We start from the raw sequence: 18070 nt of genomic DNA on the forward strand, positions 1-18070 counted from the left end.
ATTGCTAGTTGTTACCTACATTATTGTACTTCCAATGAGCCCTGCTGTGCGTTAGGAACCAAGGGTGCTTACTGCCATAAAAGCAGAGCAAAAGGCAGAGTCAGGCCTTGAGGCAGCAGAAGTCTCCAGGTATGCCCCGTGGTATCAGGCAGTCCTCATCAGCCCAAAGGGCATTACGGCCATCCTTGTGGCCCTGCAGCCTTCAGGGCTGATTGAGTAGGTCATGTTTATTTGCTCTACAAGTGTCTTGCCCATGAAGTTAGAGTGCGCAGTTACTTGGCCCAAATACATTCATTTTAGTAGTGACATTTAGTGTGGAGTATTTGTGTTTGGATTTGAGAAGCGCTGTGTGGCAGAGCAGCAGTACTGACCCATGAGCTGCTCTGAAAGAGGCCATTGCAGTCATGAACTGTTGAAGAGATTTGTCTTGTGCAATAGAAGGGCTGTACCAAATGTTTTCCATCCTCTGTGAGATTCTTCCTGTTTCTCTGCTGTGACAAGAAGCAAATGAGATGTTCATGTTTTTATGACAATCACACTTTTCATGTCATTTCCGAAGATTTACAAAGAATTCACAAATAAATAAAGAGATGCCACTTCCATAATCTCACTAAGGAGGAATGCAGCTCTTTTTGAAGGCACGATATCACTTGTGCCTATCGGGGATGTGAGGTTAGATCTCAAAGCAACACTCAGCAGAAAGTCATGTGCTTTCTTGTGTTTCTATGCACTGAGCTGCTTTCTCTTAATCCCATCTGCATCAACAGGTTGGTGGTATGAAGAAAGCATTTGCTTTTGAGAAAAAAGTAATTTCTTTCGAGATTGTTTTTTCATCAGCAGGACATAAGCTAGCTCTAGCTATTATTAATAACACTTCTGAAAATGGAAATTTTGTGATAAGTGTTGTTATGTGACAAACACCAGTAGCTACGGTTCTGCAATGGCCAGAGGTGGCATAACTGATCCTTGCAGCTTCCCTCTGCTATACACTGGTTATGTGCCATTTCCTTAGGATCAGACGTGAGATCCCATTCTATTCTCAGCTCTGCCATGCATCTCCTGGATGGCACTGGCTGTGTGCTTTGCCTTTTCCTAAAGAAAAGACTAGTGCAAGAGCAAAGCATTATTTTTTCATCATTAAAGTGTATGTAAGAGGATCTCACTTTAATTTCAGAGTCATTAAAATATCTTCTGTCATGGAACTTAACAGGCAGACATCTTTCATCTAACTTGCCCTTGTGTGTGTGTGCTTATGAGATTTTGTAACAAACTGCTTTTTTTAAGAATGAATAAGGGTTCATCGTTACCATAAGCTGCCTAGGAATTCTGAAGGATCTTATCTTTTTAATGAAAACAGCTCCACTGTAAACCTTCTGTGAGCCCTGAGTTCATGCTGTCACATTTCAGGTTCCTTACACACATTCTCTCTCAGGGGCTAGTGTTCAAAGACAGATTCACCAAGGAAAAAAAACTGCTTGATGAACAGACTTTTGTTTTTCAGTGCACTGCCACTCTGGCTTCCCCTCAGGGAGATGAAGAGTGCGGTATAATAGCTGTTGTGGTTGCTTGCTGGCTGACCAAAGCAAATGTAACTCGTGCTGGAAGGAGGTGGTACATCACTTTGTGTTTCTGTAAGGCAGGACTAGGTAAAGTTTACGTGATTATTCTGGGAAATGTGTTCACTGGTTACCTTTGGGAAGATTTCACTATGACGTGCAGCTGTGGTGCTGGCTCTAGTGACTCCCCGTCTCCTTTAGGCAGATACCCAGCATCCTGTTAGTTCCTGTTCTGGAGAAATGGAGGGGAATGGGGTAGAGGCTGGAAAGAAGATCCGTGGGAATTGCTACCACATCTCATGCCCATGCCTCAAAAAAGAAAAAAAAAAGAAGAAGAAACAATTACTTGACTGCTAGCCTATGTGTTTTAAGGCTAAGCCAAGCAGGGTTCCTGATGTCCCAGGGCCTATCTCTAAGAGCCATACGTATTGACCACCTACCTTTATCACCTGGCATGTTGGTAGGACCAGAGCCTTAGGTGATGTCTGTTCCCTGAAACCAGGGCCAGGATATGTTCCTGAGGTCAAGGGACCAGCTTGCCTCTTTGCCATATTGGAAGCACAACCGTTCCAACCAGTTTGTCAGGTCAATTATTTAGCAACCTGCTTTGTTTATGCTATAAAACTTGGCTCCTGCATTGAATGTGGATTGCCGGAGGGCACAGGAACAACAGGATGAGTTGCTTTAAATCCTGTGCATAAACTGCATTAGGCCTTAGAGATGTAAAGAGAGGGCTTCTCTCCAGCTGATAGATTTATTCTCAGTCACATTCCTGTGGCCCTGGTGCAGGAAACAGGCAGAGCAAATGGGGCAGAATCCAGCCCATGCATTTTGTTAGAATAGCTAGAGGTCCAGAGCAGAAACCAAAACACATTCTGCACTGCTGGAGATAAAAGGCAGGCAGACAAACAATAGGGACTTTAACTCCCCACAGATCTTCCACCTGACATTGTCTTTAAACCCATTTGGGTTTCTCTAACAGAAACGAGGGTGAATTAGAAGGAGATTTTTCTTGAAACCCAGGCTAAAGAGTCTTGAAGATGTTAGTGCTCACTTTGAGCTCAGACCTACAAAATTCCTTCTGTGGCAAGTCCCCGTAAGTTCAGCGTGAGCTGCTCCAAGTGTGGAGGTCATGAGGGTTTCCTTATTCACTAGCACTGGCATAGTTAAAGGTAAGCCAGAAATGCATGATTTATACTTCAGTCTGGCTCTGACCTGTCCCAGAGTCTGGAAATTGCTCCACTCATAGTTTCACCACCTTTGTTGCTTACTGGGGATTTCTGTTGGGCTGCCCAAGTAAAAGGGCACGTTGCCTGCAATCAGGAGTTTATAATGCAGTGCAAAGTGCAGGCAGATCGCTTCAGATGTGCCGTTTGCTTGCAGTGCTGCCATGAAGGTGAGCAGCAGACCCAATTGGAAGGCTTACTGAAATCACTGGTTCCCCAGTGGCTCAGTCCTGTGCGCCGCCAAACATTCTGGTTTGATCCAGCCACGCTTTTAAGATCATGATCAGCTTTGAGAATGTGAGTAGATCCACCGAAGTGATCTGGATTACCCAAGGGGGGACAGGACACACAGCCCTGCAGGATCAAGCCCTTGGCTAGAGAGGCCACGTCCTGGAGGAAGGGGGAGAGAGAGGTGACAGCCAGCACTCCTGTCATAGCGTAGCACCCTGGAATTTAGGGCAAAAGCACACTGGACCTTTTTGTTTAATGCCAATCCGCCTGAAGTCCTCAAACTGTTCAAACTGAGATTAACAAAGGAGGCTAAAACCTCTAACAGCAGTTTCTCTTATTTGCTGACAGCAGCATCAGGCACAAAATCAAATTCTTTCTAAGTGTCAGGTAAGTCAAAGACTGCAGAGTCCCCCAGAAGGGAATTCTTGAGGATTTATGTTCCATCAACGAGATGAGCGATAATTAAAGACTGAACATTTCTTCTAGGCTGGGAAACAAGAAAGAACCTTCTTAATTCCTTAAATTCCTCATACCAGCCTGTAAGATATATTCCATTCATGCCTGTGTCTTGCTGCTTGTTCTCTCTGTGTCTCCTTCTTTAGTATTCAGCCACCTGTTTGTAACCAGTGTCCTGCAGGTTCTCAGGGCGTCTTTCTTCTCCTCTCTCTCTGCCCTTGGTCTTGTTGCTTTGACACTGAGGCCTTGTTGTCTGCGAGAGACAGTGCATTGCAGCTCCTTGGCTTGCTGGGCTCCCGTAACTTCATTCTTGGAAAGTTTCTGAGTTTCCCGGGTGATAAAACATGTGCAACATTTGCTCTGACCTGAATCGTTTCTGAAGGCATTCAGCCCTGTTTTGTTATGAAGGTTACTCAGGGTGGGTGGTGGGGCATGAGAATTCCCTGCGATGGCAATTCCTGAAAAGTGTCGGAAAGTCGCTGCCTGCACCTTGCGCGCCGCAGGATTGGTCTGATGAGTTTTTTAGCATGTGCTGAAAAATACATCTGACTCATTGGAGGGTGAGAGACACCAGCAGAACAAATGAGCATGTGAGGAGATTGGTTGTCGCTGCTTTCCCTCGGTTCTCACCAACAGGGAAAAAAAATGAAAAAAAAAGGGAAAAAATCCAAGTCCCAGCTCTATACATACAGCAGCTATCAAAGTGACATAAATCCCTACAATTACATCTCGGGATAGAATGATAAAATACTGGGGTGTTTGCTACACTTGTAAAAACCTCCAGTTATTCACTGGAGACCAAACTAATGAATCAAGCAGGACAGTATTTAAAACAAAAAAAAAAAAAAAGGCAACAGAAACAAAAAAGCCACTGGTAAATAACTCTGGAATGCTGTGAATTGACTGCGTGGGATTTTTTTCTTCTGCCTAGCATTATTTATCCCCTTAAAATAAATACCACATGCACGATGGGTGGCTCAGGGCTTTACAGAGCCTTACAGAGAGTGTTTACTAACAGTTCTCAAGCAATTACTTTGGAGTCTGATTCTGTTCTCATTTATTCTGGAGTAAATGGGAAATAACTGTATGCACAGCATGTGTATTTCCCCTAATTCAGTATACACTAGGGAATAATAAGACCTTGAATGTCTGACCTCTGAAAAGGTCTTGATCTGGACTTTGGAGATCCAGGCCAGTCCAAATACTCTCCTGTCAATTTTTATAGTTTTTGTTGCACCTCTTGTGCAGAAAGATCTCCTAGCATCAATCCGCTGGCTTCAGTGAGGACACGCAACATTTGTGCTCCCAACCCCAGCTCCCAAGACCAGCATCACTTCCAGAAGAAATGAAAAAGCTTCAGACAGTGGCCTCAGTTCTGAACTTCAGAAATATTTTGTCACGGGTCCTTTTCAAAACTATTCCAAACATGGCACATTTCTTTAATGGCTTACAGAAAATACTGGAATGGAACCAAAACCCTGGTTCTGAAAATCCTCAGACTTGGAGATGGGCTGTTTTCCTCAGTGAGGCTCTGGGAACTTACATTTTCACACATCTGTACTCTTGAAAACATTGTATTCCTATAACTGAGAGTGCATCAGTGGTTACGTTGCTGGGTCTTCCTGGCAGCCCAGGACTCAACCAGCAAAACAAGAAAGCACATGTGGATCTCTGTGACAGACCTAGTGAAAACTGTTCCCTCGACCCTTTTGGAAGGAAAGAAAAGAAAAAAAATGAGGAGTTTTGAAGACTAAAAGCCAAAATATTTCCAATCTTAGTAACTTGCTGTCCTACTACCTTTTGAAGGGTGGATTTCAGGATAGATATATCACACATTCACCACAGTTTACCTGCCTGAGAGAAGAAGTAGGACATCATCAGAGGTGTTGTCTGGGCAAACTTCCAGGTCTTCCAGGCCCCTGAATATTGCCAACAAGTGAATAGCGATCCTTACTGGACCGCGTGGGGTCATTTCCCAGCCTCAGTGTAGTGATAGGGCGGTGCTGGCTGTCTTCATGAAAACAGTAATCATTATCTGCTCAAACAAAACGTTTCTTTTGAGATGGAAACTTCATTTCCTCATAGAAACACATGAAAACTTTGGACCAGGATCGTTTAGCAGCCAGGCTCCTATCGTACACATTGACTTTGCCTTTCATCTCTGCCATCAGGAAACAGGAAGGCTCATAGCTAACATTACGCCAAATTAACAGTCGGGGTTTTAATGCAGCATCAGTTATGTATGAATACTTGCAGAAGGAATCACAGTCTCGCTTTGAGCGAAGCTTTTGGGCATGCAGTTCAGAATTAGCATGAGGACAAGTGCCTTCTTGAGTTGTCTTGGAAGCAATGAATGCCATGTTGCCTTCGTTTTCCCCCAAACTAGCTTTAAAAATAAGGAAAAATGTCTGTGACAGGTAACTCAGAAACTTACCAGGTGTAAACGTTGTCACAATGACAGTAAGCAGGCTGAAGAAAGCCGCTAAAGAAAGCTTAGCAGCAGTCGCATGCTGTGCTACCCTATGAACTTGTTGGGAATTTCTTTGATGTGATATTGTGAGGCTTCACATTTTATTGCTAAACCTCTCCAAGAGGAGAAGGAGCTTGTGGAGATCTGTCACTACCACTGCTTTAAACAAAATGCATCACCCAGGTAGACACTTCTATAGGAGAAAGATTTATGTGGGGTCTAATGACCAAAGAAAACTCTGTTTTTGATCTTCGGACGTAACAAGATGCTTGCCCCTGAGATGCCCTCCTCTCACAAACCATTTTGCCTCCACAGAATCAGGGTTTTGCAGTGACACAGAAGGAAGAAAATAAGCTGTTTGATGGGAACTTCAGTGCCCTCAGCAAGCATCTGATTATCTGTTGGAAGGAAAAATATGTTTTTCCGTCTGGTTATGGTTTGTGAGGCTGCCGAACCCAATTTGCTGAGCAGATTTGTGTACAAGACAGTAGAGTCACAGTCTTGTTCAGCCTCTCATCAGACAGGCACCTCAGCCTCCTGCGTTCAGGAAAGCACGTAAGCCTCTCTGTCACTCTGAGCCTGTGTGTGTGTCTTGTTATTGTGGACTTCAGACTGTGCTGCAAATGAAGCACACATACAGAACACAGACACGTGCTTAACAGCCAGTACCGGCTTCAAGCACCCTCTTGAATTAGGATTCAGCAGTAGAAGCTGATAGCTCTTTCCATTTTCAGGCTGATAGGGTGTAGGAGAAGGTTGGCGAGAAAGATCATGCTCCTGTTCTGCATCAAAGGTAGGAACGGGTCTGACCTGCACAAGGATCCTAAGTGCTGGCACGAGAGTGAACTACTTTGCCTGTAGGATAACTGAGTGAAAAGTTGTGTTGGAAGTAGGTCATCATATCAAAAAGTCAAGAAATGCTGCTTTCTTTAGAAATATGGAGATTGTCAACTATGACAGGTTGCATAATTTGAGTTTCCCTTTAAGTTCTCTGGTTATCAAGCCACTAAGTCAGTATCTTTGGTGAAATCCTCCGAGATGAGCTGTTTCTGCAGTGCGTCCCGTGGATGTGAAAGGCTGGTGATCAAGATGAAAGGCATTTCCAGGGGACTTGGGCCCCGCTGGAAGGCACTGGTAACCCAAGATGTGTTTATCCCAGGTGGCTCTCAGTCTGTATAGAGAATGCTTTTGCTTTAGGATTAAAAGTAAGGGGGTGGCTGATAGTGTTTTAATTAATGCAGCTTCATTTCACAGCTGGCCACAGTTTCCATACAACTTGTGTCTTCTGCTTGCTCACATAACTTGAACACTGTCAGTATTTATAATAATCCATGCTTTATCCATAAAACAATAAAAAAGTCTCAGCTGGGTGAAAAATACTGGTCGAGGTGCTCACTGAGTAGGATGCACTCTTAAAAAAGAGATGTCACGGCATGTGTGGTAGATCATGGACTCTTTCTTACCATGAAAAGTGTTTGAATCAGAGCTTGCTCATGTTTTCAGTACGCAGAATAATTCAGGTTAAGAAGCCAAGCACAACTTTTATGTTGCAGTGAAATGAAGTTTACGTTGCCTTAAAATATTGTGCTGCCTTCCCAGCTGCTGGAGTGCTTCTGCTTCATTCATTGTTAGCTGGCTTTCTTTAATTCCTTGGAGTTACACAATGTAACTAGTCACATTGTGTGTGTCGAGACCCACACTTTATTTTCAACATCACGGTTACCTTTGCAACTGCTTCTTAGGATTTCTCTGCTATAATAGAAATGATGGCTTGGTTAGCTTTGAAGAACAGCATGTGCTTGGAAATGCCCAGTACTGGCATCACTGCTTACCTGAACTGAACCCGTGGCAGAGGCAGATCCTGCTTCTTCTCCCATGTTTTATGGGAGCTGGCAAATTCCAACCATGGAACCAAGAACCAGAGCACATTTCGTTCCCCTTCCCGTCCAGCGAACCGTCTTGTTGGGCACTATTAGCAAGGCCATGGTTAGCGTCCCCAGTGATCTTTAATCCAGATGCTTTCGGCATTAGCAACTTCAGAGATGTATACGATGAAGACGAGGGACCATACCTGGGTAACTTGACAGAGCAACTGGCTACCTGGCAGGCAAGGGATCAATGTAATTAAAAACATTCCTGTCTCCAGCACCAGGCTTCTGAATGTGTCCTGGCTGGCTGTAATTAGGGGTGTTGAGCAGATATATTGTTTCTGGGGTGGGATTATTGGTACCTTGGTTATTGGTACCTTCCTTGCTTCTGGTCCTCCTGTTTTATGATGGCCTGTTCTTTGTGATGTCCAAAGGAGGTTACTATCAGCAGTGATCAGGGAAGGAGGAGAGCAGGAAGCTGTGTGAGCAGGTTGGAGATCAAAGGAGCGCACTGCCCTGCTGCTTGTATGCTCTTTAAAGAAAGCATTTTGGATTTCAGCACATCATTAATTAGGCTCAGAGTGGACCTATCTCCTGTTACTCAAGTAGTGAGCAGATACAGTGCCCTTGCATGGGGAGGGGAAAATAACCATGAATTAGCAAATACACGGTGTAGCAGGACAGCGAGAGGGCAGGGCAGAGCTTACTTGGGGAAAATAGCACGCTTGTCCCAGAGCAAGGTCCCCCGAGCAAGCACAGCGGATTACTTTAAACTGGCGGATTACAGCAAGCTCTGGCGCCGAGCCTGCAATGTGCTTGCACTTTCATTTTGCTCAGCCCTATTGCCCAGCTCAGCCCAGCCCAGCCCAGCCCTACAGGCCAAGCTTTCAGTAAAAAAAGGGATCCTTATCTGTTTTCCTTTTCCAAAATTCCTGAAAGCCTTAACAGGGCTCCTTGAAGTTAGTGGGTTCTGCAGACCGCTTTACAATTTGAAACTCAGGTCGTGAATTTAGGCACCTGCCTTCCGAAGATCTTTATACATTTTGCAGTGCTTCTACTTGCCTGTCTATAAGACCTGTATGTCCAATAATTTGTGCTTGCTTCAGATTATGGAACGGGGGAGTGGGGAAAACGCCCATCTTACAGGAAAATCTCATTTGATTAAATGTGGATGGGTACATGATGGCCCTAACTGAGCCAGTGACCTTCAGAATTGAATAAGGAATGAAATCATTTTCATAAACACTTTATGGTTTCCCTGGTGAGAAAATTAATGATTTAATTTGATAGGATGTACAAAATATGCACAGAAAGGTTATCATATGTGATTCAGTAAGGTGACCTTTTCTCATAAGGATTCCCTAGTCCTCCTTTCTCTGGATTTCTTCTTTGTGGATTCTCTTTTTTTTTTGGGGGGGGGGGGGGGGTAGTTTTCCCTAATGAGTTTTCACATACTGGTCCTTGCCTTTTCCATCTCTTTCTCTTCCCCTCTGGTGTAGGTGAGAAGCAGCATCAGAAAAGGAGAACGGGGACCAGAGTTACAACAGCTTTTCCGCAGTCGTCAGCACTGCACTATCGCTCTGTGCAGGGAGGGAAAGGGCTTTCCCAGGACTGGTTGTCATTGCTAGAGGAAAAAGGCAATATCAGAGAAGGCAGTATCGGAGCCAGGAACGACCAGGCTCTTACCCAACTCCAGCCTATAGTTCCCAACGTAAGGGCTGGGTTGGGAGCACCTGTAGGTGTGGTTGTGAAACTGGCAGTAAAATCTGTTTCCAATCTCTCTTTGTGAGTATCAAGAGATCACACAGGTTGGCTGATCAAAACCAGAAAAGGTGTGAGAACTGCTGTCTTGCCCCATTTGTTTTTATTATAATTTCCTGAGGAGCCGCGACTCTGCCGTGAAACTGAAATAGCAGCTTTTAAAATTAGGTATTAATTAGAACATTTCAGGCCTTGAAGAAATTGTCAGTACGGGGCTGGAACAAATCTTCATTCTTCTGTGCAAGTCTGCGAGGCTGCACTGATCTGCTGGAGCACCTGCCAGCTCAGGATCCCTAAAACACGGGGGCCTACCGTTAGCTTCATAACGGGTGGCAGTGCATTTGTAAGGGGGAACAAACAAGTGAACTGCTCATTCTTACATGCCTCCTGCTTTTCCTTCCCTGTTTTAGTCACCTTGCTCTCTTTTACTCTCATCTCACCAGCTCAGTGCCTGCAGCAATGGCAATTAGTGCAGTGTGAGCATACAAGCTATGGCTGTCTGACTCCTAGCCACTGGAGCTCTGTCATTAGCGACTGCCTGTTAAAAGGGTGAGCAAGGCTGGCTCCTTCTCCTTCCTGCCCCTGGCCTGCCTTCTCATGCGCAGCCTCACCTTCCCCGTCACAACCTGCAGCGCTGATGGTGAAGGTACTTCGTTCACCCTCCTCGCTGACAGCAGCCTCACGATGCAGTCAAATCTGCACGCACTTAAGAAGATCCTGGCCTTCTGGACTGCGTCGCGACGGTGCGTACCCCAGCTCCACGGGTGTAGTGAGCTTGTTTTTTGGTGATTTTTACATCTTATTTGGAGTTTTGCGCCCCACATGAGCACACCAGTTCTTTTGCAGAGCGCTCCCTGGCAGGCCTTGTGCTATGGCTTCCTCATCTATTGCTCCCTTTGGTACCCGTTGCGGGTATTTCTCTGCTGCTACTTCTGTCTCTCTGTCTTGTTTTGTGAGGGACTGGGCACTCAGAGATGTGGTGAGCTGGGACGTTGAATTTTGCAGTCGCCTCTCATCCAGGTTTGTGTTATTTTCTTCTTCTTTTAAGCATGAAGCTGTATAGGTGAGCACAGGTTTAAATCTGTTGGGCTGAGGCAGCCAGCGGTGCATAAGAAATGGCATTTTTCTGTGAAGCTGTTCCAGCCTACTCCAGTCCACTAGCAGCAACATGTGAATGGTCCTGCCAATGTGCCAGTTTGCTTTCTTCATTTATCTTATGCACAGTCCTGCAAAGACTTTGTAGTCTCCATATTGTGGTGGTGTGTTTCTGTTGTCAAATACCTTGTCACGGATGGTGAGACAGTGATGAGAACAGCAGGTGGGCACGGTATCACTCAGACAAGTCCTGTGTTCACTTGTTTTGAGTGTTTGACCAGCAGTCATCTGAAGTGCGCAGTATTTGCTCCCTTGCTGTTGGTGTGTTTGTTCAGGGGGCATGTGGCTCAGTAGCTTGTTGAGGCATGAGAAGCAGCAGGGAGCACAGCTGGGTCTTCTTTGCGGTCTTTCTTCTAGAAAATGATCTGCTTGTCTTTCCCATAGATGCAGAAATGACCATGGTGGTGCTACATGTTTCCACCCAGCAGCAGTTAGGACCCAATGATGCCAGGCGTGGAGCAGCCTTGCATTATAGCAATGCCATAGCTTATAATTCAGTCTTGACCTTACAAAATGACAGGGCACCTTCCTTTCTGCCAGGGCAGTCTGCTTGCCCATGCCTTAGTGCAAATTGCTCTGTGGTATTTTGTAGGGTGGACGCTTTCCTTCTTGAGAGTGCATTGAGGGCATGGGTCTGTTTTCAGTGGCTGGGGAGCAGCCATTACGTGGTCACTCTTTCAGTGCTGTATTGCCACATAGTTTTGAATTGCTGTGTGATTCCTGAAGACATAGAGCATTTTAGATAATTGGTTAAGTACGCTACTTTTCTTGGGGTCCAAGTATTTGGGAATTGACATACAACTGGCTATGCTCTCAGATGTACATAATATTTATGACAATCCCAAGGAAATCATCACGAATTGCAGCGTAGACATACATAAAACCAGGCATTTTCATTTAGATGTCTAAGATTTTTGGTGTTCTACTTGACTCTAGATTGAGTCATTCTCCACCACTTAGAGATTCGAGTGTTTCATTTTTGTTATTTACCTTATGTGTTAAGTGTGAGTTCCTGTGCCTGGCCCGTTGCAATGCAAACAAACCACAATTTCTGTTAACGATGGAAACTAACAAGAGTTTAATTGCATGACAGCGCTGCGCACCTGACATCATGGCATCGCAGCATCAGTGCTGTGATGCTGAGCTGCTCCTGGGGCAACCATAGCAGAGGGCTTTGCCTCTGTCAGAGCTGTCAGACCACGGGGCTGAATAACAGCCATGGGAAATGGCAGGGCAGGTTCGAAATGTGTCGCTGCAAAATGGCTGAGCAAATCAGTCAGCACGAAGTGGCAAGATCTGTCAATGCTCCTGAGAGATTGATGCTAAAGGAAACTGTTGCCTTCCACTGAACTGAGCCTTGGCCTTTTTTTACAGGGTGTTAGCCATGTCTTTGTTTTTCTTTGGTGATTTTGAGCTCACGGCTCCCAGTAGCACCTGCAGACCAAACAGCCCAGGAAGGATAGTTACCCAATGGAAACCACGTAAGGCTGCACACCTGCACAGTGCTCAGAGCTTGGGGCCAGCTCTTACAAAGGATGCCTAGGAAGAAGAGAAGGAAATTGTCTGCAGCCAGACTTTGTTGCACCACCTGGGACAGCACTGGTGGGAAGAAAGCATCCAAACCAGGCAAAGTAATGTTGACCTAACTAGGAGCAAGAACAAGCCCTTATAATACATGTTGCAGGAGTAGAGTCTGGAGACGTAGCTGAACCAGTGGTTCTCTCCATAATTTCAGCAACAGTGAAATCCATGATGTTCAGTTGTGTAAACCACAGGGAGATTTTACATGGCACTGCGTTCATAAGCGCCAGGGGAAGGCTTTTGAGACCTGTTAACTTGCAGATATTGACATGGTTCTTACAGGAGAAGCAAAACTTTATTCGATTGTATAAGGGAATGTAGAGACTTAAAATTTAGGTCTGGAGGTTTTGAAAGTTAAAAAAATAGAGGTTAATTTAAGTGTGCCTTTACATTTATGATAAGTGTACTTCTCATCTTAGGAAGTGATTGGTGAGATGTCTCATAGAGGACTAATAACAGGGCGGAGAAGACAGAGTCATCATTCTGTGGAATACTCTGTGTCCTCCGAGTGTGTATAAACAGTAACTAGCAGCAGTGCATGACACGGACATTCCCAAAGGCTTGTTCCTGTTCATTACAAACAGGCAACCCACAGGATTCCTATTCACGGGAGAGAGTTCAAAGAGCTCGGCCTATTCTAAGAGAGAGCAAGAAGACTTTCCTAAGGGATCTCATAGGATAACGAAAAAAATAATTTCATGAGCATCCTGAAAATGTCTCAGACCGGGTTCATTGCTGGAGAGCAGACCAGGGTAATGCGATTCCATGGTTCTGCACAGCTGGTCGGTGGCACATCAGATTTATTTTAAGAACATACTTGGCCTGCAGACCTGGTGATGATAATATGCTGATCTGAATCTACCTTTGCTAGCTTAGAGATTTTCACTTCCGTGGTTAGTAGCTGCACTATGTTCCCATTGCTGAATTAGTGTAGTTGAGGTTCCCTTTTCTGTTTTGTTGATTTGCACTGTAGTTGTTTGTGAAACTGTGTGTGAGAGAACATGGATTGTCCTTCATATCACACAGTCTCTCTAGAAGATTTTGAGGGATAGCAAGTACATTTTGGCTCCCAGACCTGTTAAATTTAGGCAAGTCTCAGGCACTTGCCTTTCCCTGTTGTTTAAATAGTGTTCTTCCTTTCAGGGAACAAATTGCAGTAGGCCTGAGCCCCTGTCACAGAGGTAGGGTCCGTGTACACAGCAGGAACTGAGATCACGGCTCCCACCTTCTGGCAGAGTTAGATCTGGATCTGAAGCTTCACGCTCATGCTATATTTCGATGCCTTTTTCTTTGTTTTCTCAGGCACCGTTCAAAACTTGTGTCTCCATTTTTGGGTGACTTCATGGTGACTGTATGTCTGGTGGTCAGGGTACTGGGAACTGGGATCCTGCCAAAAGCTACAGAAGCGGTGGGGCGCTCATCATCGTGAGTTTACGTCAGAGTTGTGCAAGCAGTACTTAGCTGCAGATTACGAGAGTGCTCCTCACTTGGTCTTAAGCTAAATGCCTTTTAGTGTGTTTGATGGAGAGGGTGGGAGAGAGAACAGCAGCAAAAACACACAAAGTAGAACAACTCTGAAGCAGAACAAACCAAGACAGCACGTTAAACCTGGAACATGAGCTCGTAGGCATGACACGGTACGTATAATAAATACGAGACTGAGCCCAAAGAGGTTATAATGCAATTTAGAAGTGCATCCTGAAAGAACCTGAGCTGTGGGGAATGCACTCACAGCTTTATTGGATAGGTTAACATTTCAGAAGGTTTGGCCACAGGACAGAAGCCATGGACTCACCAACAGGTTGTAAGAAGCAGCTTTCCCTATGGCTGGCTCGCTCTGCAGCTACCCCAAAAAAGCAGCTGAAATTTAAAACAGTTGGAGACCAGGTACTGCATTTATGGGGCTGTTTGTGGACCTGTACCTTTCCCTGGAGGTGTTAGAACAGCAAATGCGTAAAGATGGGGCATACTTTCTTTTGTTCTGTGCTCTGGTGGGTTTGCCCCTCTTCACTGGTTTCCCCGAGCTTTTTGAGTAATTCAGTGTAAAGTACCCCACATTTAAACAGCGAGAAACAGCTGAAAGCTGCCTCTTATTATGTTAGGCTACTGACTTGCACATGGACATGCAAGCAAAAACTGAATTTGTTGGTTAAACCTTCATAAAGCCGTTAACGTGGAAGTGACCACTGACCTAGAAATACGGCAGCTGCATCTCTGGCAGTCACTGCAGTAGCCTCTCAGTGACCTAATTTCTCCTAGCAGTGAGCGTCATGCTGCACGAGCCCGAATCTTCCTTAGTAAACTTATCTACAAATGCTTCTTGATGCTGAGTTTTCAGAGAAGTCTCAAATGAACTGGTGAAAGGGGAGGAACCGTGATGCTGATAACTGCTTGGGAAAATCTGGCTTTATTTAAGCCTCGAAGACAAGAATCGTTCAGTTGTGAGTGCAGATTTTCAAAGTATCTGAACGGCTGCTTCAGATTCGAATGACCAACTCCCCGTTTTCAGATCCCAAATGTATGAGTATGTATTGTAGGTTTTTCAGATGCAGAGGGACAAACAAAAACTAGCCCAATTTTCAGCCTTTGGGGCAATTTCTCAATGTTTCCTCTCACTTCTGGAAACTGGTATCCTGCCTGCTCTGCAAGCCCTACTTGTCTGTACACATATGTCTCTGATTTCCATTCTGCATCTCTGTTAGCCTTGGCAATAGCCTTCCTTTTTTACACGTAGCTGTTAGCATGACCTTATCTCTGCAGTTAACAATACGATACATTACATGTGTCCTTATGAAGCCCCTGATGAAGCTGTCCAGCCTAACCAGCACACCAGGTTAGAGGGTACTAAATGGAAGCCCTTGGGAACCCTCTCTTGTAAGCTTATTTTGTTTTAATTATCTTTTTTTTGCTTTCCCATTTTGGTTTATGTAGAGCAACAGTGACATCCATTGGCCTATTAAGCTGATCAGAAGTGCTGTACAAACACCACCACGTATTTACTCAAGGTGGAGGGCTGTGCTGGAGGCCTCCAGCACCACGGTTTCTCATGTAAATACCAGCTGCTTGCTTTCCCCGCTCCTTCTGTAGCAACCTGTTTGCGTTCTCGTTTCAGATAGTGACTCTTCATCCCTGTTAGGGTGAAAACATGCTTTTTAAGATGTAGTTTAGTATCACCAATTCCAAAAATTACAATCTGCTTGATTTTAACTGCTGCATCCTTTCTTGAAGACAAGAGAGTTTGGAAGCACCACTTCAGAGAGAATTGGAAGGGACTAGGACATGCAGGAGAGGAACTGACAGCAGGAGGGTTCTTTAAAAGAAGTGAGCAAATGATTCAAAGTATGAAATAATTAGAGGATTCAGTGACATGCACAAAAAATACTCATCTGGAGGATGAATCTGGAGGATTCTGATTTCATTCAAAAAAACCCCGAAGAGTTTAATTTATTTTGAACTGTATAAGTAAACCAGTAGACATTTCCTGCAGGCCTTTCATTGAACAGACCCGGCGTCTGTTGTACGTTTTTGACCAGCTGTCGTTTCAATCCCATTCCAAGATGAAACAACCCGTGTCTGCAAGGGAGTCCATCTGAGAAGCAGGACTGAACCTACAAGTAAGTCTGTGAGCCCATTGTCATTGCCCCACAGCACGGTGTGGTTGTTGCAGTTTGTATCTGCAACAAGGTGCAGCCTCTCCCTCGTGACTGGGGCAACTGGAACTTTAGCCGGCAAGGTCAGCACAGGGTTTTTCCCTTCCAGCATCACCAGAGATAGAAGAAAAATGGAGATACGCTGGTTCGTGCAGTCTGACTTGGAGTCTAGTTCATACCTCTTAATTAGAAAGGAAATGGTAAGTGCTGTGGTCCTTCTTCAGAGCAGTCATAACTGAGGGTAGCTGTAGGTACTGAACATAAGGTCTTCCCTTCATTTCAGCAGCTTTGTGTCAGTCATTGTGTCCACAGCACCTGAGATGAAGGATCTTCTCTTCATTTAGATTATTATTTCCAGCAGGACAGCCTTGGAAACATATTTAAGTGATGCTCAGTGTACTGAAGGACTTCAGGCTGCACTTTGTGGGTGCACGGATGGCAAGCAGGAGGGAATCTAATGAAGATGCTTAGCTTCCTGACCCTCTAAACTGCAACCTGCTGGAAATGTGTTCATCCACCTTATGTGACATCAGAGTCTTTTCTTCACCAGCATGTCTCTCACATTGCCAATTCCGTAGTCACACAGCTTGCAAATCTTTCTGCTGGATATTTGAGATACTGTCACCTTACACAGCTCACTCCAGACAGCCTCTACCCTTTTGATATCCTGCCTTCTCCCTGCCTGACTTTGAGGACTTCTCTGCTCTCCTTGCTTTCCTGCCTCTCAGTGGACAGATGTCTGTAGATGTGCACTATTGTTACATTTTCCTGGGCTGGAAGGAAAGCATATAATTTCTTTTTTCAGCTCTTACCCATTCTGTGGCTGATTTGTCTCTCTCACACCCTTGCTCTGCAGGCGAGCTGCATACAGCATTGGGGTTTGCAGGAGCTGATCTTCCCCAGCCATTACCAAATGCTGGAATTTCCCCAGGTTTTGACTTCTTTTTGCCTCTTGAGTTCTTTTTCTCATTCCTACAGCATGTGGTTTCACGGGGAGTGGCCGTCTATTGGCTCAAGTTTCTTTAACTATATATTGTATACATTTTCTGTGGTCAGGAACCAGGACCCAGCGCCAGATAAAATCCTGCTGTTTGTGGCTAACAATGGATAACATTGTTGTCCTACCAGACATTTGCATAAGAGATATGAAAACAGCCCCATTCATACCCTTCTGTGACGGGGCTGGATGGCTGCAACTGCTTTGAAATTTGAGGTGGGTTGTTGCTTGATTGCATAAGGCAACCGGCACTTCCACAGCTTTCCTCAGGCCGCAGGTGCACCGGCCTTATCTGTGCTGCGTCGGCCTGCCAGCAGCGGGAGGGCAGGGGCAGGATTCCTACTGCTGCTGCAAAGCTCCTGCAGTCCCAGGGAAACGCGTGTCTCATCTGCAGATGTCAAAAGATGGACAAGAAAATACTGTCGTCATGCTCCAGAGCAGGCTTAGCCCCATTCTCACCTGTAAACTCGGGATGATTTAGGAAGAAAAACATTTGAAATGCCTTTTGGTAACAAACAAGCCAAAAGGTGGTTTTGTTTTTTTATTTTTTTCCTATAGAGAGTATTGACATTTCATCGGAAAACAGGATAGCTCAAAAGTGCAGTTGCGTGTATGGCACCATGCACAGCAAAGAGTGCCCCAGCCTGATCTTACACCTACGAGACCCGCATTTTTGCAGCCTTTCCGGTGAAGACAAGCAGGGTTATCACTTCAAGTGTGCTCGTGGCCTGGGATGAAAGGAAGGCTTTCTTTCCCAGTGCTAAGAGGAACCAGGGTTAGTGCTCTCCTGTCACATAGGGACGTTGTTCTGTTTGTCCCTAATTAATAGCATCCTGTGCCGACTACTCCTGTCATACAGGAGCTTCCAGTACTGCACTCTCAGGTACCTTGTTTTGCTTCGCCACTCCACCGAACTGGCAAAACGCAGCAGATTTGGGGCAGCAGGGAGGTTTTAATGTGGAAAATGATCTCCTGCGTGGGGTTCTGTCAGGAGATACTTTATGACCCGCACAGGTGTATAATGTGGCACGGGGTGGCCCATTTCTCTGCCCTGCCTGTGTACCCCCACGGGTACCCAGGGTGCCCGGATGATTCGGTGCCATGGGCTTTCACTGTAGC

General features: G+C 45.2%; 1 protein-coding gene across 8 annotated transcripts in view; it reads left to right on the forward strand.

The window, feature by feature from the left end:
• SHROOM3 (shroom family member 3) overlaps window positions 1–18070 on the forward strand; it is a 150878-nt gene that overhangs the window by 78573 nt on the left and 54235 nt on the right. The window lies entirely within an intron of this gene.

The sequence above is a fragment of the Anser anser genome (assembly GCF_964211835.1).
Source record: "Anser anser genome assembly, chromosome: 4".
Taxonomy (NCBI): domain Eukaryota; kingdom Metazoa; phylum Chordata; class Aves; order Anseriformes; family Anatidae; genus Anser; species Anser anser.